General features: G+C 38.3%; 1 protein-coding gene across 1 annotated transcript in view; it reads left to right on the top strand.

The window, feature by feature from the left end:
- Window positions 1–21441, top strand: part of DDX60 (DExD/H-box helicase 60) — a 175651-nt gene that overhangs the window by 31958 nt on the left and 122252 nt on the right. Inside the window, exon 3 of the mRNA XM_057548911.1 lies at window positions 8256–8325. The gene's annotated coding sequence lies outside the window, so the exon portion shown is untranslated. The remainder of the gene's footprint in view (window positions 1–8255; window positions 8326–21441) is intronic.

Below are 21441 nucleotides of genomic sequence, written 5' to 3'. Positions count from 1 at the left end.
ACATGCCAGTGTCACCTGCAAACATTTCTAAAATGTCCCTTGGGGGGTGGGCATTGCCACTTTTGGGAACTGCACGGGTATAATTTTCTCTGCTTCCCATTTCTCCAACGATCTTATCCAATTTTATTTCTAGGTCCAGGAGTTCCTTTTTATTTTCCTATACAGTTATGAGTACATAATGTTGAACATAGGAACATACTTTCTCCGAAATGTTAATACAATCTGGGGAGGAGAGGGCGGCAGAGGAGTCCTCCGTCCCGCCGTCCTGGATGAAAGCCTCATCTGCCGTCCGTTCTCTCCCGGATCGTCCGTCCCTCCACTGACCGTCCAGCCTGAAACGCGCTCCAGTCTTTCCCTAAAAGGAGCAGACTGCCTGAGAAAGTAGGTCATGTTTACCGCCTCTGCCTTCCCTCTTCTGCTTCCCGCCCGACCTCTCCCTTCCGACCTCTGCCCTCCGACCTCTCCCCTCCGCACAGCCGCCCTGCGAAGAGCAGCCATATCACCTCCTGAGAACGCCGTCAGGTCAGGCACCTCCCTCTTCGCTGGCGGGAGCTCTGATCACGCCGAGGACGACTCTCCTCCTGCGCTCGGTGTCCCGTCCCGATGGGTCAGCCCTGCTCCGCCTGGCGCTGGGCCTCAGCTCGCATCCCTCGTCCCGGCTCCGCTCCCGGCAGGCGGGTCCCGGAGGGACCTTGGCCCCTGCCCACCCGAGCTCGCCCGCGGGGCCGCTGCCGGAAACGTCGCCCCCAGCCCTTTGCACGGCGGCTCCCTTCCCCGTTCGGGTCTCATCTGCAATCTCACTTCCTTGGAGGTACCTTTTCTAACAGTCCCATCTAACTCCTCATAACTCTCCTGCTTTTTTCACGGCACTTCCTGCAATTCTAAAATATGCCAATTTTTGTTTGTTTTTTCTGAGCCCCGGGTGCAGAGATGGCTCTTGTCTTTCGCGGCCCTGCGTCCCTCACACACGGCACGTACTGTCCGGCTAGCTGCGGAATAAGTGCGTTCTGCTGCCCGACCCCGTTTCCCCAGCACGTGCTTCCTTCGGCTGCAGACACCTTCCTACGCACCGATCGCGCGGCAGCTCTGAATCTCAACCCTATTTCGCTTCTCGGTGGCATGTGCCACTGTCTTTTCTGGAAACTCTTCCATCCGGGGATGCACTGGGCTTGCTTTAATCTCAGGGGCGGGTCCTCCCCGACTCTCCCTTGGCACTGGTCCTGAGGAGGGAGAGCTTCGCGCCGTGGGAAGCGCCAGGGGAAGACAGCGTGGCTGCGGTGAGGGAACAGCGAATGCTCCCAAAGCGAGTCGTATGAATCGCTTGCTGTTCAATCCTCCGGTGTGTTTTTCAGTTCAGTTATGCAATGAACTCCCGCTCTGTTCTTCTTTCTCAAGATTGTTTTGGCTATTCAGGATTTTTTGTGGTTCAATACAAATTTTAGGATTATTTGTTCTAGTTCTGTGAAACATGCCATTGGAATGTTGATAGAGATTGCTATGAATCTGTAGATTGCGCAGTATGGAAATTTGAACAATATTTATTCTTCCAATCCATGAACACATAATATCTTTTTATTTTTTGTGTCTTCTTCAATTTCTTTTATCAGTGTCATATTTTTTCAGTGTACAGGTCTTTCATCTCTTTGATTAAATTTATTCTTAGGTATTTTATTTTTTGATGCAATTTTAAGTGGGATTGTTTTCCTAATTTCTCTTTCTGAGAGTTTTTTTTTTATTTTTATTTTTTAGTTTTTAAATTTTTATTTATTTATTTATTTATGGCTGTGTGGGGTCTCCGTTTCTGTGCGAGGGCTTCCTCCAGCCGCGGCAAGTGGGGGCCACTCTTCATCGCGGTGCGCGGGCCTCTCACCATTGCGGCCTCTCCCGTTGCGGAGCACAGGCTCCAGACGCGCAGGCTCAGTAATTGTGGCTCACGGGTCCAGTTGCTCCGCGGCATGTGGGATCCTCCCAGACCAGGGCTCGAACCCATGTCCCCTGCATTGGCAGGCAGATTCTCAACCGCTGCGCCACCAGGGAAGCCCCTGAGAGTTTGTTTTTAGTGCATAGAAATGCTATGGATTTCTGTATATTGATTTTGTATTCTGCAAATTTACTGAATTCATTTATTACTTTTAACAGTTTTTTGGTACAGCGCTTAGGGTTTTCTACATATAGTATCATGTCACGTGCAAACAGTGACAGTTTTACTTCTTTCTTTCCAATTGGGATGCCTTTAATTTCTTTTTCTTGCCTAATTGCTTGGCTAGGACTTTCAATATTCTGTTAAATTAAAATGGTAAGAGTGGGCATCTTTTGTCTTCTTTCTGAACTTAGAGGGAAAGTCTTCAGGTTTTCGTTGTTGAGTATGGTGTTAGCTGTGAGTTGGTCATATATGACCTTTTTTATGTTGAGTTATGGTCCCTCTATACTCACTTTATTGATAGTTTTTACTGTAAAAGGATATTGAATTTTGTCAAATGCTTTTTCTGCATGTATTGAGATGATCATATGATTTTTATCCTTCATTTTTAAAATGTGATGTATCACATTGATTGATTTGCAGAAGTTGACCATCCTTGCAACCCCAGAATAAATCTCACTTGATCCTGGTGTGTGACCCTTTGAATGTATTGTTGGATTTAGTTTGCTAATATTTCATTGAGAATTTTTGCATTTATGTTCATCAAGGATATTGGCCTATAATATTTGTGTGTGTGTGTGTGTGTGTACTGTCCATATCTGGTTTTGATAACAAAATAATACTGGCTTCATAAGTTATGTTTGCAAGGTTCCCCTCCTCTTCAGTTTTTTGGAAGAGTTTGAGAAGGACAGGTATTAAATCTTATTTGAATGTTCTGTGTAATTCACCAGTGAAGCCATCTGGTCCTTGGAATTTTTTTGTTGGGAGATTTTTGATTACTGTTTCAATTTCCTTACTAGTAATTGATCTATTCACCCTTTTTATTTCTTCATGATTCAGTCTTGGAAGATTGTATGTTTCTAGGAATTTATTCATTTCTTCTAGGTTGTTCATTTTATTGCTGTATAATTGTTCATAGTAGTCTCTTATAGTCCTTTGTATTTTTGTGATATCAGTTGTAACTTATCCTCTTTCTTTTCTGATTTTATTTATTTAAGTCCTCTTCCTTTTTTCTCGGTTACACTAGCTAAATGTTTGTCAATTTTGTTTATCTTTTCAAGGAAAGAGTTTTTAGTTTTATTGATCTTTTCTGTCGTTTTTACAGTCTAGATTTTATATATTTCCACTCTGATCATTATTATTTCCTTTCTTCTACTTATTTTGGCCTTTGTTTAGTCTTCTTTTTCTAGTACTTTTAGGTGTAAAATGAAATTGTTTATTTGGGATTTTTCTTGTGTCTTGAGGTAGGTCTGTATACTATGAACTTCCCTCTTAGAAATGCTTTTGCTACCTCCCATAGATTTTGCTATGCTATATTTTCTCGTTTGTCTCTGGGTATTTTTTTATTTCTCCTTTGATTTCTTTCTTTGACCCATTGATTGTTCAGTAACATTTTGTTTAATCTCCATGTTTTTGTGGTTTTCCCCCTTTTTTTCTTGTGATTGACTTCTAGTTTCATACCATTCTGATGCCATTGTGATGATACTCGCTATGATTTCAATCATTTGGATTTATAGAGACTTATATTACTAACATGTGACCTATCCTGGAGAATGTTACATATGTATGTGAAAAGACTGTATTCTGTTGCTTTTGGGTGAAATGTCCTATATATATCTGTTAAATCCATCTAGTCTCATATGGTGTTTAAGTCCACTGTTTTCTTACTGATTTTTCTGTCTGGATGATCTATCCATTGATGTAAGTGCAGTGTTAAAGTCCCCCACTGATATTGTAATCCTTTCAATTTCTCCCTTTAAGTCCGTTAATATTTGCTTTATATATCTTGGTGCTTCTGTTGAGCAGGTATACATTTTAAAATGTTACATATTATAGCTGGATTGACACCTTTATCATTATGCAATGCTCTTCTTTGTCTTTTACTGCATTATTTTGTTTCAATGTCTATTTTTTTCTGAAAAGAGTATTCCTACTCCAGCTTGGTTTAAATTTTTATTTGCATGACATATCATTTTCCATCCCTTCACTTTTAGTCTGTGTGTGTCCTTTATTCTGAAGTGACTCTCTTGTAGGAGCTTGTTTGTGAGGTTCACATATAACATCCTGTGTAAATAACTGCCTGTTTTAAGTTGGTAGCAACTTAAATTTATACACATACCAAAGTTTTATCTTTTTACTGCCCCCCCCCAAGTTTTATACTTTCAATGACACATTTTACATCTTTTTATTTTATGTACCCCTTAACTAATTATTGTAATTTTAGTTAATTTTTATTACTTTTGTCTTTTAATCTTCATGTTTGCTTTATAAATGATGGATCCATTACCTTTATTATATATTTAGATTTCCCAGTGAGATTTTTACTTTTGTATGTTTTCATATTATTAGTGGCATTTCTTTTCAGCTTATATAAGTCCCTTTAACATTACTTTAGGGCTGGTTTAGTGGTAATGAACTCCTTTAGCTTTTGCTTATCTGGGAAACTCATAATCTCTCTTTCAATTCTGAATGAATGGGTGGAGAATTCTTGGTTGAAATTTTTTTCTTTCCAGCACATTGAAAATGTCATACCATTCCTTTATGTCCTGTAAAGTTTCTGCTGAAAAGTCTGCTGATAGCCTTGTTGGGGGTTCCTGTGTACATAACAAATTGTTTTTCTCTTGCTGCTTTTTGGATTCTCTCTTTATCCTTAATTTTTACTGTTTTAAATTTAATGTGTCTTGCTGTGTTTCTCTCTGGGTTCATCTTATTTGGAGCTCTCTGGGCTTCCTGGACCTGGATGTCTGTTTACTTCCCCAGATTAGGGATGCTTTCAGCCACTATTTTTTCTAATAATTTTTTAAAACTCTTTCTTCTTTTTCTGGAACTCCTATATTGTGAACTTTATTTCATTTGATGTTATCCTAAATGTCCCTTAAAGTATCTTCACTTTTTAAAATTCTGTTTTCATTTTGCTGCTCTGTCTAGGTGAGTTCCATTGTTTGGTCTTCCAGCTTGTTGATTCATTCTTCTACCTCAACCTGTCTGCTTGCTGTTCAATCCTCTAGTGTGTTTTTCAGTTCAGTTATAACTCTTGTTTGGTACTTTCTTATATTTTTTATCTCTTTGTTGAAGTTCTCACTGTGTTCATCCATCCTTCTCCTGAGTTCAGTGAGCACTTTTGTGACTATTACTTTGAGCTTTTTACCAGTTAAATTGCTTATCTCCACTTCTTTTAGTTCTTTTTCTGAGGTTTTGTCTTGTTCTTTCAATTGAAACATATTCCTGTGTCTTTGTGTTTGTTTCTATGTTTAGATAAATCAGCTATCTCTCCCAGTCTTGAAGATGTGGACTAGGTAGATTTCCTGTGGACTCAGAAGCACCTGCCTGCCCACCTGAGCCAGATGCTCAAGTGATGTCCCCTATGAAGCCTGCACATGCCCCCCTGTGTGGTGGGGACACAGCTACTGCTGTGGGACACTATTGGGCAGTGCTGGCCCCCAGGCCAGCTTTATTTTTTTATTTTTATTTTTAAAATTTTTTATTGGAGTATAGTTGATTTACAATGTTGTGTTAGTTTCAGGTGTACAGCAAAGAGAATCAGTTATACATGTACATATATCCACTCTTTTTTAGATTCTTTCCCATACAGGTCATTACAGAATATTGAGTAGAGGTCCCTGTGCTATACAGTAGGTCCCTATTGTTTATCTATTTTATATATAGCAGCGTTATATGTCAATCCCAGTCTCCCAATTTATCCCTCCCCATCCATCCCCTGGTAGCCATAAGTTTGTATTCTACATCGTGACTCTACTTCTGTTTTGTAAATAAGTTCATTTTTCTCATTTTTTAAGATTCCACATATAAGTGATATCATATGATATTTGTCTTCCTGTGTCTGACTTTCTTCACTCAGTATGTCAACCTCTAGGTCCATCCATGCTGCTGCAAATGGCATTATTTTGTTCTTTTTTTATGGCTGAGTAATATTCCACTGTATATATGTGCCACATCTTCTTTATCCATTCCTCTGTTGATGGACATTTAGGTTGTTTCCATGTCCCGGCTATTGTAAATAGTGCTGCGATCAACATTGCAGTGCATGTATCTTTTCAAATTATGGTTTTCTCTGGGTATATGCCTAGGAGAAAAGATACATGCACCCCAGTGTTCGTTGCAGACCAGCTTTAAAGCCCACCTGTGACTGCTGCGTGTGCTGGTGGGCAGGGCTCTCTCTGGGCTTGCTGAGAGGCCTTGGCTGAGGTGTACGTGTGGGCAAGGCTCTCAGTGGGGTGTGCTCACTGGGGCTAGCAGGTTAAAGGGAGAACAATATTGAGCCCATCAGCAAGGCATTAGCGAGGTAGCCTGAGATGCAGCAATGGCTCTTGCCAGTGTCTCGGTCCCCGGGGAGCATCCCACATGGTTCCTGCCTTTCCCACAGATGCTTTAAAATTGATAAGTGGGTCTCTTTCACGTAGGGTCCATGTGTTTTTTTCAATCTCATGTTTTTGTGCTGGTTTTGGGGTTAAGTGGGTCTGTGCATGGGCACTTTAAAAATGAGTTTTCTTTCTATGTCTGACTTAATTCACTCAGTATAGCAATCTCTAGGTCCATCCATGTTGCTGCAAATGGCATTATTTCATTCTTTTTAATGGCTGAGTAATATTCCATTGTATATGTATACCACATCTTCTTTATCCATTCCTCTGTTGATGGACATTTAGGTTGCTTCCATGTCTTGGCTGTTGTAAGCAGTGCTGCAAGACTCACAGACTTAGAGAACGAACTTATGGTTACCAGGGGGAAAAGGTGGGGGGAAAGGATAGTTAGTGGGTTTGGGATTGACATGTAACCACTGCTATATTTAAAATGGATAACCAACAAGGACCTACTGTATAGCACAGGGAACTCTGCTTAATATTATATAACAACCTAAATGGGAAATGATTTTGAAAAAGAATAGATACATGTATATGTATAACTGAATCACGTTGCTGTACACCTGAAACTATCACAACATTGTTAATCAACTATAGTCCAATATAAACTAAGAAGTTTTAAAAAAATGAGTTCTGTTCCCTGCAGTACTATTGTTGTCCTGGATGTATTCCCCATTGGTTTTCAAATCCAGGTGTTTGGGGGCTCATCTCTCCTGTGCACGATCTAGTGGTTGGGGTGCCTGATGTGGAGATGGAATCCTTCATTCCTCAAGGAAAAGATCCACACTTCTGTGATACCCCCTGATTGTGGATCGCCGTGGCTGGGCTGTAGTTTTTTCCTTGGCAGACTATATCTCTGCCTCTTCTACCCATCCTGATGCTGCCCTTTTACCCTTTGCTGTGAAGGCTCTGTTCCTTCAGTTTTCAGTTCCCTTTTCAAGGGAATTATTTATTTATTTTTTTTAAAAAATAAATTTATTTATTTATTTATTTATTTTTGGCTGTGTTGGGTCTTCATTTCTGTGCGAGGGCTTTCTCCAGCTGCGGCGAGCAGGGGCCACTCTTCATCGCGGTCAAGGGAATTATTGCATATGTAGTTGTAGATTTCTTGTGTCCTTGGGAGGAAGTGAGTTCAGGATCTTCCTATGCTGCCATCTTGAACCCTCTCTCCGTCACTCTTTACTGCTTTTTGGGCCAAATTAATTATAAGGAAGTACTGATTCTTCAGATGTCAGCTCAACCATTAAACCTTTAGGGAAGCCACTCTTGATCTCTGTGCCATTTGTCATATTTATGATTTAAATTTTTTGTGTAATTATTTGATTATGTCTGTCTTGTCCACCAGGTTGTTCTTTGAAGTTCATTACCATTAATGTCTTTGTTCATTCTCTTTGTTGTAAGATTAAGTGCATTTCTTATTTTTCTTCTTTTCTCCAGGGGTACCATTTACATCAAATATAGCCATTTGAGAGGTGCCAAAATAAAAGACATTAGCCATAGTTAATAATTGTCTGTTTTATTCTAAGGCTGAAGTAGCAACAACAATGGGTAATTTTCAGTCTTTGACATTTATAGTTTATAAAACCACAATCTTGTAAGACACTCAGATTCAACAGTATTAAAAATAATTGGATTGCCATCTCTCCTTTCCCTAACAATAACTAAATTATATATTTATTTAAAAAGTATTGATGGTTCAAAATAATCCTTTTTTTTTTTTTTTTTTTTTTTAGGACCAGAAGATCATGCAGTATTTTTCAGGAAAATGACAAAGTTAATTTTGAGTGAAATGCCAAAAGCTAGGTAAGTACTTTTGAAATGAAAAATAAAGTGCTGTGAAATTTTCTGTTCTGTGTATCCATGTTATCTGTAGAGTGATGTACATATAAATGATCATTCAACATACTTATTTGGAGCAACTTGATGATGGTGGGAAAACATTATTTTCGCTCTAGCTGTCAACAGGTGTCATTGACTAGACTGTTCCCTAAATCAGTCAGATTTCTGAAGCATGCAGATACATCACATATGTTTGTATCCAGAGTAACAGCCTTGGAATCAGATATTCTCAAGTTCAAATCCTGGCTCTGCCTTTTAACATTGGATATATTGTTTTGCCTCTCTGAGCCCAGTTTTCCTTATTATAAAATAGTAATTGCACTACCTCTTTATGAAGGATAGCTATAATGCTGATGAGGTTATCTTTGAAGGTCATAGCAGACTTCCTGTTACAAACTAAGTACTCAACAAAGAGTAGCTATTGATGACTACGAGGACAGTGATGATGATAATAACAATAATAGTAATAATAACAACAACAATAGCAACAATGTCCTTATGGAAAATATAATCTAAAATCCGTAATCTTTATTTTAACTGGTTGATTTTTATTTTATTTTATTAAAAAATTTTTTTTTCTGTGTTTTTTTTTTGCCTGCATTGGGTCTTCGTTGCTGCGCGCGGGCTTTCTCTAGTTGCGGCGAGCGGGGGCTACTCTTCGTTGTGGTGTGCGGACTTCTTATTGCGGTGGCTTCTCTTGTTGTGGAGCACAGGCTGTAGGCACTCGGGCTTCAGTAGTTGTGGCACATGGGGTCAGTAGTTGTGGCTCGCGGGCTCTAGAGCGCAGGCTCAGTAGTTGTGGCTCACGGGCCTAGTTGCTCCGCAGCATGTGGGATCTTCCCGGACAAGGGCTCGAACCCGTGTCCCCTGCATTGGCAGGCAGATTCTTAACCACTGCGCCACCAGGGAAGTCCCTGATTTTTATTTTAGATATTCCAGTTTATCAAATGATTTTGTTGAATCTAATTTTTTTGTGTGATTGATGGAGATTCTTTGCTTTTCGCACGCTTGTATGAGAAATCAGTCAACAGGGACCGTAGCTTCTTCTACTTCGTTGAACGCTATCTTGCGGATCTTATGAGAAATGAAGGACAATTTGCCGTAGTTCTCTTCAGATAGTCTTAATGCATTAGCCAGTGATTCCAGTATGATGTTTAAAAGGAGTGGTGAGATGGGGAATCCTTTCCTTGTAGCTGATTTTAGTGGGAAAGCTTCGCGTGTCTTAAGTATAATGTTTGCTGTAGGTTTTTTGTACATGGTCTTTACCAAGTTGAGGAAGTTCCCCTCTACTCCTAATTTACTGAGATTTTTTTTTTTATCATGAGTGGGTGTTGAATTTCATCACATGCTTTCTTTTCATCTATTGATATGATTATGTGATTTTTCTTCTTCAGCCTGTTGATGTGATGGATTACAATTAATTTTTGAATTTTGAGTCATCCTTGCGTACCTGGGATAAGTCCCACTTGGTCGTGGAGTATAAATCTTTTTATACATTGTTGGATTTGATTTGCTATTATTTTGTTGAGGATTCTTGCATCTATATTCATGAGAGATTTTGGTCTGTAGTTTTCTTTTCTTGTAATGTCTTTGCCTGTTTTGGTATTAGGGTAATGCTGACTTCATAGAATGAATTAGGATGTGTTTCCTCTGCTTCTGTCCTCTGAAAGAGATTTTAGAGAATCGGTATAATTTCTTCCTTAAGTGTTTGGTAGAATTCACCAGTGAACCCGTCTGCATCTGTTGTTTTCTATTTTGTAATGTTATTAATTATTGATTCAATTTCTTTAATAGAGAGAGGCCTATTCGTATTGCCTGTTTCTTCTTATGTGAGTTTTGGAAGATTGTGTCTTTCAAGAGGTTGGTCCAGTTCATCTAGGTTGTCAGATTTGTTGATGTAGAGTTGTTCATAGTATTCTGTGATTATCCTATTATGTCCATAGGATTGTAGTGATGTCCCCTCTTTCATTTCTGATATTAGTAATTTTTGTCCTCTCTTTTTCTTAGTTAGCCTGGCTAGAGGCTTATCAATTTCTTTGAACTTTTCAAAGAACCAGTTCTTGGTTTTATGGATTTTGTCTACTAATACCCTGTTTTCAACCTCATTGATTTCTGCTGTAATTCTTATTATTTTCTTTTTTTAATTTTGGATTTATTTTGCTCTTCTCTTTCTAGTTTTCCAAGGTAGAAACCTGGATTATTGATTTAGATTTTTCTTCTTTTCTAATATATGCATTTAATACTATAAATTTTCTTCTAAGCACTGTTTTCACTGCATTTCACAAATTTTGATGTTATATTTCTACTTTCATTTAGTTCAAATATTCTAAAATTTCTCATGAGATATCTTCTTGGTCCATGTGTTGTTAAATATCCATGTATTTTGGGATTTTCCAGTTATCTTTCTGTTATTAATTTCTAGTTTAATTCCATTTTCATCTGAGAGCAGATATTGTATGATTATAGACTGATGTCTTTTTAATCCTTTGAAAATTAAAATTAAAATCTCTTAACTTACTTTAAAGGCTACTTTACTTAAAATAAAGCATATGATCATAGAAAATAGAGATTTGCAGAAAATATATAACCCATAATCTCAGTACTCAAAGAGAACCATTCTTCATTTTCCAATATTTTATTATAAAAATTTGCAAACATAAAAAGTTGTAAGACCGTGTAGCAAATATCCACAGCCCCACCATCTGAATCCTATGATTTTATTATATTTGCTTCACATATATCTATAAATTTTCTATGCCTCTATCCACCCATCAGTCATTTTTTAAGAGGGTGAAGAGGGATACATTTCAAAGTAAGTTGCAGAGATTACATCTTACTTTTAAACATTTCACCATTTCATGTATCGTTAACTAGAGTTCAATATTTCTAGGGTTTTTTTTCTTTGAGGTAAAATTTACATGAAATGAAATGCTCAAACCTTAAATATAGCATTCGATGAGTCTTGACAAATGAACGCCAGTGTAGCCCAAGCTCGTATCAAGCTGGAGAACACCACCATCCCAGGAGCATGTTCTATTAAGCCCCTGCTCCGTCTCTTCTCACTTACCCCCAGAAACAACTGCTGTTTAGACCTCGTCCTACCACATGTTAGTTTTGCCTGTTCTTTTAGAACTTTTAATAAGTGGATCTTTACAGTATGAGCTCTTCATGTAAAGCTTCCTTCACTCAGCATAATATTTTTGAGACTCGTTAATTTTGTCACATGTATCAGTACTTTGTTCTTTTAATCAGTGCTGAGTAGTGTTCTCTTGTACACATGTACTACAGTTTCTTTATCCATTCTGCTGTGGGAGGACACTTGGGTTCTTTCTATATTTTGCCTATTATGAATAAAGCTACTACGCATACTTACATTCAAGATTTGGGGCATACATTTTCATTTTCCATGTTCACGTATCTGTGTTTGTAATTGCTATGTCACAGATCAGATGTATATTTGGTTTTATTTTTTAAAACAAACCACTGTCAAAACTTTCCCCAAATTGGCTGAGCCACTTTGCCCTCCATCTAACAATGAATGAGAGCTCTACATACTTGAAAATGTTTATATTTTCAGTCTAGCCCTTCTGGTGGGTGTGTAGTGTTATGTTGTTGTGGTTTTAGTTTGCATTTACCTAATGGCTGATGATACTGTGTGCTTTTTCCAAGTGCTTGTTGTTCATCCGTATATCTTCACTTGTGAAGCATCTGCTCAAATCTTTTGACCATTTTTAATTGGATTCTTTATATTTTTATTATTGGGTTGTAGGAGTTCTTAATATATTCTGGATACAATCCCTAGTCACAGATAGGCATACCTCGAAGATATTGGGGGTTCATTTCCAGATCATCGCAATAAAGTGAATATCACAATAAATGAGTGTGAGAATGCCTTGGTTTCTCAGTGCACACAAAAGTTACGCTCACACTATACTGTAGTCTGTTACTTGTGTAATAGCATTATGCCTACAAAAACAATGTCCATACCTTAATTAAAAATACTTTATTGATTAAAAATGCTAACCATCATCTTAGCCTTTAGAGAGTCATAATCTTTTTGCTGGCGGAGGGTCTTGCCTCGATGTTGGTGGCTGCTGACTGATCAGGGTGATGGTTGCAGAAGGTTGGGGTGACTGCAGCAATTTCTTAAAATAAGACAACAAGGAAGTTTGCAGCATCGAATTGACTCTTCCTTTCATGAACAATTTCTCTGTAGCATGAGATGCTGTTTGATGGTATCTTTCAGGAGAACTTCTTTCAAAATTGGAATCAATCCTCTAAAACCCTGCCCTGTTTTATCAACTAGGTTTATGTAATATTGTAAATGCTTTGTTGCCATTGCAACAACCTTCACAGCATCTTCACCAAGAGTAAATTCCATCTCAAGAAACCACTTTTGGGACTTCCCTGGTGGTCCAGTGGTAAAGAATCCGCCTTCCAATTCAGGGAACACAGGTTCGATCCCTGGTCGGGGAACTAAGATCCCGCATGCTGCAGGGCAACTAAGCCCACGCGCCACATCTACTGAGCTCACGCGCCTCAACGAGAGAGCCCGCGTGCCACAAACTACAGAGCCCACGCGCCGTGGAGCCAGTGCGCCACAACTAGAGAGAGAAAACCCGCCCGCCACAACTGGAGAGAAGCCTGCGCGCCACAACAAAGAGCCCACACACCGAAACGAAAGAGCTCGCGTGCCGCAACTAAGACCCGACGCAGCCAAAAAGAATAAATAAATAAATATAAAAAATAAATTTGTAAAAAAAAGAGACTGCTTTCTTTGCTCACCCGTAAAACGCAACTCCTCATCCGTTAAAGTTTTATCATGAGATTGCAGCAATCACATCGTCAGGCTCCACTTTAATTCTCGTTCCCTGGCTATTTCCACCACAACTGCAGTTCCATGAGGATTGGAATCAACTTTTTCCAAACTCCTGTTAATGTTGATATCTTGACCTCTTCCCCGGAGTCACAAGTGTTCTTAATGGCATCTAGAATGGTGAATCCTTTCCAGAAAGTTTTCAATTTACTTTTCCCAGATGCATCAGAGGAATCACTCTCTATGGCAGCTATAGCCTTACTAAATGTATTTTTTAAAATATAAGACTTGAAAGTCGAAATGTCTCCTTGATCCATGGGCTGCAGAATGGGTGTTGTGTTAACAGGCACGAAAACAACATGAATCTTGTTGTACGTCTCCATCAGGTGGAGCAGTCAGCTCACACGCATTTGTTGATTAAGTTCACAGTCTTACACAGGTGCAGTTCACGGCTCCCCCAAAGCAATTACAGTAGCAACATCAAAGATCATTGATTAGAGATCACCATAATAAATATAATACTGATGAAAAAGTTTGAAATATTCTGAGAATTTCCAAAATGTGACACAGAGATACAGAGTGAGCCAATTTTGTTGGAAAAACGGCACTGATAGACTTGCTTGATGCAAGGTTGCCAAAAACCTTCAGTTTGTAAAAAGTGCAATATCTGTGAAACACAATAAAGTGAAGTGCAATAAAGCGAGGCATGCCTTTATGTTATTGCAAATATGTTCTTCCAGTCTGTGGTTTGCCACTTAATTTTCTTAATGCTATCTTTAGATGACCCGACATCTTTATTTTGATGAAATCTAATTCATCATATCAATACTTTAATAGTTATTGTTCCTGTACCAGTTTAAAAAATAAAGCCTCTTAATCATAAAGTTAGTCTCCTATATTTAGTTCTAGAAGCATACAGTTTCAGCTTTTGAACTTGAGTCTATGTTTTTTTTTAAAAAATGAATTTAATTAATTAATTAATTTGGCTGTGTTGGGTCTTTGTTGCTACGTGGGCTTTCTCTAGCTGAGGCGAGCGGGGGCTACTCTTCATTGCGGAGCGCGGGCTTTTCATTGCGGTGGCTTCTCTTGTTGCAGAGCGTGGGCTCTAGGTGCTCAGGCTTCAGTAGTTGTGGCACGCGGGCTCAGTAGTTGTGGCGCATGGGCTCTAGAGCGCAGGCTCAGTAGTTGTGGCACACGGGCTTAGTTGCTCTGCGGCATGTGGAGTCTTCCCGGACCAAGGCTTGAACCCATGTCCCCTGCACTGGCAGGTGGATTCCTAACCAATGCGCCACCAGGGAAGTCCCTGTGATATATTTTGAATTAAACTTTTTGTGTATGTGGTTTGAGTTATGAGACCCAGTTATTCCAGCATCAACCGTTGAGAAGATTTTTCTGCCTTCAGTGGATTACTTTGTTGTTGTTTTGGTGGAAAATGAAATGACTGAATATGTGAGTTTACTTCTGGGCTCTCTACTCTATTTCATCAAAAGATTTAATGTTATTTTTTGCCAGTACCACAATATCCTAATCAACATAACTTTATCGTAAGTCTTGAAATCAGCTTTGTTCTTTGTTCAGCTTTGGCTATTCTAGGTGCTATGCACTTCCACATGAATTTTGCAGTCAGCTTCTCAATTTCTATTTAAAAAAAAGCTTGATGGAATTCTAATTGATATTCATTAAATCTGTAGAGTCTTTCAGTTAATGAATATGGTATACATCTCCATTTACTTAGATCTTCTCTAGTTTCTGTCACCAATTGTTTGTAGTTTTAAGTGTGAAGGTCTTGCACATCTTTTCTTAAATATATTTATATTTCATTTTTAAAAATTATCGATTGGATTTTTAATTTTTTTCAGTTTTTGCTGCTAGTGTACAGAAATATAATTGATTTTTTGCATATTGACCTAGTATCCTGCAATCTTGCTAAACTAACTTATTAATTTTAATCACTCATTTGTATATTCTTTAGGATTTTCTATATGTCTTTAGTGAATAAATGTATTCTTATTTCTTCTTCTTCAATTTTACGCCTTTTTTTCTTGCCTTATTACACTGGTTGGTACCTTCAATAAAGATTGAAGTAGAGTGGGTGAGCATCTTTACTCTGTTCTTGATCTTAAAGGGAAAGTGTTCATTATTTTACCATTTGGTATTGTGTTATCCATAGTTATTTTGTAGATAACTTTATCAGATTGAGGAAATCCCCTTTATTACTGGTTTTCTGAGAGTTTTTATCACAAATAGGTGTTAAATTTTTTCAAATGCTTCTTCTACATGTATTAAATTGTTATATACTATTCCTCTTTTATTTTTTTATTTTGGTGTATTACATTGACTGATTTTGGAGTATTAATTCAACCTTTTATTCCTGGGAAAATTCTACTTGGCCATATTTGTAAAAAAATACATAAGTGGGTTTGATTTCCTAATATTTTGTGTTTGTGTGTGTGTGTGTGTGTGTGTGTGTGTGTGTATTCATTTATTCATTCGTGAGGGACATTCATCTGTAATTTTCTTTTTTTATAATATCTGTCTGGTTCTTTTGGTATCAGTATTATGCTGACCTAGTAAAATGCATTGGAAATTCATTTCTCTTCCTCTATTTTCTAAGTCTTTGTAAGATTGGCATTACTTTCTCCTTAGATGAATTTGATAAAATTTGATAAATTTCCTTTAAAACCATCTGGGTCTGGAATTTTTTGTGTGTGAAGATTTTTGGTAACAAATTCAATTTCTCTAATGGATATAGGGGCTTTTAAACATTCTGTTTTACCTTGTTAATTGTGTATGCCAAAGAATTTGTTCATCTTATCTAAATTGTCTAATATTTTGTCATAAAATTGTTTATAATATTCTCATATATTCCTTTTAATGTTTGAAGATTTGTAGTAAGGTTTCCTTTTTCATTCTTTATATTGCTAATTTGTGTCTTCTCTCCTATCTTATTGATTAATCTATCTAGTGGTTTATTAATTTTGTTGATGTTTTCAAAGACCCAGCTTTGGCTTTATTATTTTCCCAAGAGTCTGTTTTTTAAAAAATTAATTAATTTCTACTCTTAACTTTGTTCTTTCTTTCTCTTGGAGTTTCTTTACATTCCCCCCCACAGCCTCTTAAATTGGAACCTTAAGTCAAGACCTTTCTTCTTTATGATTTTGAACATTTAAACTTTCTTTTTAATCACTGCTTTAGCTATACATCACAAATGTGCATCTATTGGTTTTTTCTTTTCCATTTAATTGGACATATTTTGTAAAATATCTTGTGATTCTTCTTTGACAATGGATTAGTTAGAAGTGTGCTATTTTAATTTATAAATACTTGTTTTTTTCTAGATATGTTATTGATATGTAATGTAATTCCATTGTGGTCAGAGAAGTCATTTCTGTATAATTTAAGTTTTTTTTTAAGATGTTGGGGCTTGTTTTATGCCCCAACACATGGCCTATTTGGGTGAATGTACCATGTGTTCTAGAAGAAAATATATCTTCTGCAGTTTTTGAATATAGTGTTCTGGAAATGTCATTAGGTCAAAGTGGCTGAGAGCTAAAATTCATTTTTATTTGGGATGATGGATCTCTATTTTAAGGACACCCAGAAACATGAGGAAGGAGAAGGAATTTCATCAACAGACTTTTTCCTGTCTAGATGCCCATCCTTACATTCTAGGAAGCACTTTAGACTTCAAAACTCAGCAGGAATTTTATTTACAGAACAGTAGAATGGTACCTTCAACAGAGGCGCTGTGCTTCTCAGTATTTTCTGTATATTAAATAACCCCAACAAAGTAATTTTCTGGCTTTTAAAAATTACAAATTGAATGGGTTTCAATTTTAACAGATCTCAATCCAAATACAGAATTTCTCCTATCCTGCTCCCCAGAAGCAATTATTGCTTTACTCGTAAGCATTCTGCTATATATCTGTTCAAACTTTATTTACATGTTCTCTTGTTTGGATTGGTTTGTTTTAACATTACTAAAGGTGTAAGCGGTATTCTTTTTGATATGTACAGAAAAGTCAGGGTTCTGACAATCTAGACTGACACTCTAGACTACTTCACTTAAAAATGGAAATTTTGATCTGCTGATTCAAGACTTGTGTTTTTTAAGGAGAAGATACATTACCTGAAATACTACGTTTTATCTACCGATAGTGACCCACATCAGCTTCCCAATTCAGATAAAACATATCCATCCACTTGCTACTTTGACCCCTGTTAGAACTTGGAGCATAAAAGAATTGGAAGTTGAGAAGTGAAATTGATAGGTGCTCTAAGTAGTGTATGCCTGCTTAAATATAGAAGACAAATCTATTTAATCCGCATTTTGACCTATGGCATACACTTGTGAAATGACAGTTGAGGATTAATTATATCCTTGGCTATATTTCAGAGCAAAACAATTGGGCCACACTGATTCTGATCCTATAAACCTTTGTTCTCTATAAAATTAACAGCCACGAACTGAAGATTTCAAAATCATGTACTTTTTTTTCCTCACTGAAAGAAGCTGAATGTTTATTTTTTGATTTCCTGAACTTCTTTCGCTGAGGACTGCTTTAATTCTCTGTCTTCAATACAGTGCTAACACTGGTGTTCAAACGGGGTTTTCCGGATGCCTCTCCTGAGAACAGAAATTATTCTTGGAACAGCATTGCCCATATTTTCTGATAGTTTCAAAGGAAGCCTGGATGACCTCAGACACCCCTTTTTAACTTCTTAATCATACTCTCCTGGGGAATGGGGGTCAATGTTGTGTTCTCACCAGGGCAAGAAACTGATAGCCTTAGACCTTATGCATATATTATGCAAAGCACAGAAAGAAACAAAAAGTTTTTAAGAGGTAATGTACATGAATGATTCTCATTGTTTTGTCCTGATTTTTTATTTTATTTCTCACAATGACTTTACTCAATATTCCTTCCATCTTTTTAATGAGACTTAGCATAGATAGCCTCAGAAGAGGTAATAAATTCAGTAATAGTAACAATTATTTATGCTAGTTCCTTTCCATGAATAATCTCTTTTAATTCTCAGAATAATCCTATGAGCTACATGATATTATCATATCTATTTATTTATTCATATCTGTTTATAGTATTATCACATCACCTGTAAAAGAGTACTTGGAGTATGGAAATAATTTTCTCAAGTTAAATACCTAATGAAAGGTGGACAATGGATTAAAAAAATTTTTTTTTAATTTACTTATTTTATTTTTGGCTGTGTTGGGTCTTCATTGCTGCACGTGGGCTTTCTCTAGCTGCGGAGGGTGGGGGCTACTCTTGGTTGCGGTTCGCAGGCTTCTCATTGCGGTGGCATCTCTTGTTGCGGAGCACGGGCTCTAGGCGCATGGGCTTCTGTAGTTGTGGCACGTGGGCTCAGTAGTTGTGGCTTGCAGGTTCTAGAACACAGGCTCAGTAGTTGTGGTGCACGGGCTTAGTTGCTCCGTGGCATGTGGGATCTTCCTGGACCAGGGCTCGAACTCGTGTCCCCTGCATTGGCAGGTGGACTCTCAACCACTGCGCCACCAGGGAAGCCCTGGATTTTTTTCTTTTTTAACTTTTACTTTCTATTGGAGTGTAGCTGATTGACAATGTTGTGTTAGTTTCAGGTGCGCAGCAAAGGGACTCAGTCACACATACACGTGTATCTGTTCTTGACAAAGGGTTTCAGCAGAGAAGTGCGACTCCAACCTCTGAACATTTAGCCGCCTGGGTACCCTGCCTCCCAGACAGTGGAAAGCTAGCAAGTCAACTGGAGGTCCATGGATTTAGAGGTTCACGTATTTAAGACAAGCATTAAAATGATGGTGAGCATGGAGGGCCTTTAATGAGAAAGAAGTGAAAAGGTTGACGAAGAAGGAAGTGATGAGATGATTTCATTTCTTAACATTGTCATCAAGTCTGCAGAATTTTCAAATTATGATTCCATGATATCTTTGTTATTTTGATATATCTTGTATAGGTTTATACAGCAATTACTGTATAACACTTCGGAGTTAAAAATGCTCTAATAGATGGGTATAGCCAAGAGAGTGGGGTCAGAAGGCTCTGAGCTCACCTCCTCCCATGAGCAAACCAAAATTATAATTATTTACAGAGCAACTACCTATAAGAATGTCCAGAAGACCAGCAGAAAAGATCTTCCACAACTAAAGATAGAAAGAAGGAACCGTAACACGACAGGTAGAAGGGGTGGACACACAGTAGAGTCAAGACCCACGGGATGGTAGGTGACCCACAAATGGAAGGATAATCACAATTGTAGAGGTTCTCACCAAGGAGCAGGGAGTCTGAGCCCCACATGGGGCTCCCCAGCCCGGGAGTCCTGCACTGGGCAGATGAACCCCCAGAAAGTCTGGCTTTGAAGACCAGTAAGGGGTTGCATATGGGAGAGCTGGAAGGCTGTAGAAAACAAAGACTTAGCTCTTAAAGGGTGCACACAAAATCTCATATGCTCTGAGTCCCAACACAGACACAGTAATTTGAAAAGAGTCTGAGTCATGCAACTTCCCTGGTGGTCCAGCGGTTAAGAATCTGCCTTCAATGCAGGGGACGTGGGTTCGATCCCTGGTCAGAGAACTAAGATCCCACACGCTGCGGGGCAACTAAGACCGCCTGCCACAACTAGAGATCTCGCGTGCCACAGCTACAGAGGCCACACACCACAACGAAAGATCCCGTATGCCGCAACTAAGACCCGACGCAGCCAAAAATAAAAATCATAAATAAATAAATATTTGAAAAGAGCCTGGGTCAGACCCACCTACTGATCTTGGAGAGCCTCCTGGAGAGGCAGGATGGAATGGGGACTCCCACTGGGGAAAGAGATGCTAACAGCGGTCATTTTTGGAAGCACCATACTGGAGTCTCTTCTATAGCCTGTTAGCACTGAGGGCTTACCTGCTTACCAGAAGGCAAGCACCACCCCAAGACCCCCAGGGACCAGCAGCCAGCCCTCTGGGGACCAGGTCCCACCCACCAGCAGGCCAGTACCAGCCTCAGGCCCATCCTGGGCCACACAGGAAGTCATGCCAGGACTTAGTGGCATGTTCTTTGACATTGGTCTTAGCAGTATTTTTTTGGCTATGACTCCTCAGGCAAGGGAAACAAAAGCAGAAATAAACAAATGGGACTACTTCACACTAAAAGGCTTTTGCACCCTGAAGGAAATCATCAAGAAAACAAAAAGGCAACCTACTGACTGAGAGAAGATATTTGCAATGATGTGTCTTATTAGGGGTTATATCCAAAATACATGAAGAACTCATACAACTCAATATCAAAAAAACAAACAATCCAATTAAAAAGGGGTAGAGTAACTGAATACACATTTTCCAAAAGAAGACACACAGATGGCAAAAAGGCATATGAAAAGATGCTCAACATCACTAATCATCAGGAAAATGCAAATCAAAACCACAGTGAGATATCACCTCCCACCTGTCAGAATGGATTTCATCAAAAAGACCAGAGATAACAAGTGCTGGTGAGAATGTAGCTAAAAGGAAACACTTGTGCACCATCAATAAATTGGTGCAGCCACTGTGGAAAACAGTATGGATATTCCTCAAAAAATTAAAAGGAGAACAGTATAAGATCCAGCAATTCCACTTCCGGGTATTTGAAGAAAACAAAAACACTAATTTGAAAAGATATATGCATGCCTATTGTATTATTTACCATAGCCAAGATACGGAAGCAACATAAGAGTTTATAAATAAATGGATAAAGAAGATGTGGTGTGTGTGTGTGTGTGTGTGTGTGTGTGTGTGTATAGCTGAGCATTATATATTATATATATTAATATAATGGAATATTAGTCATAAAAAATGAAAGCTTGCCATTTGGAACAACATGGGTGTACCTAGATGGTATTATACTAAGTGAAATAAGTCAGACGGAGAAAGAAAAATACCTTATTATTTCGCTTATATGTGTAACCTTAAAAACAAAACAAACATACAAACAAAACAAAACAGAAACAGACTCATAGATACCGAGAACAAACTGGTGGTCGCCAGAGGGGAAGGGAGATGGGGAATCAGTGAAATAGGTGAAGGGTATTAAGAGGTGCAAACTTCCAGTTATAAAATAAATGTCACAGGTGTGTAATGTAGAGCATAGGAAGTGTAGTCAATAATATTGTAATAACTTTGGTGACAGATGGTAACTAGGCAGATGGTCATCATTTTGTAATGCATAAAAATATTGAGTCACTATGTTGTATATGCAAAACTAACATAATATTGTGAGCCA

This window comes from Balaenoptera acutorostrata, chromosome 6 (assembly GCF_949987535.1).
Source record: "Balaenoptera acutorostrata chromosome 6, mBalAcu1.1, whole genome shotgun sequence".
NCBI lineage: Eukaryota > Metazoa > Chordata > Mammalia > Artiodactyla > Balaenopteridae > Balaenoptera > Balaenoptera acutorostrata.
Note: the sequence above shows the minus strand (reverse complement) of the source record. Positions and strands in the feature narration are given on the sequence as shown.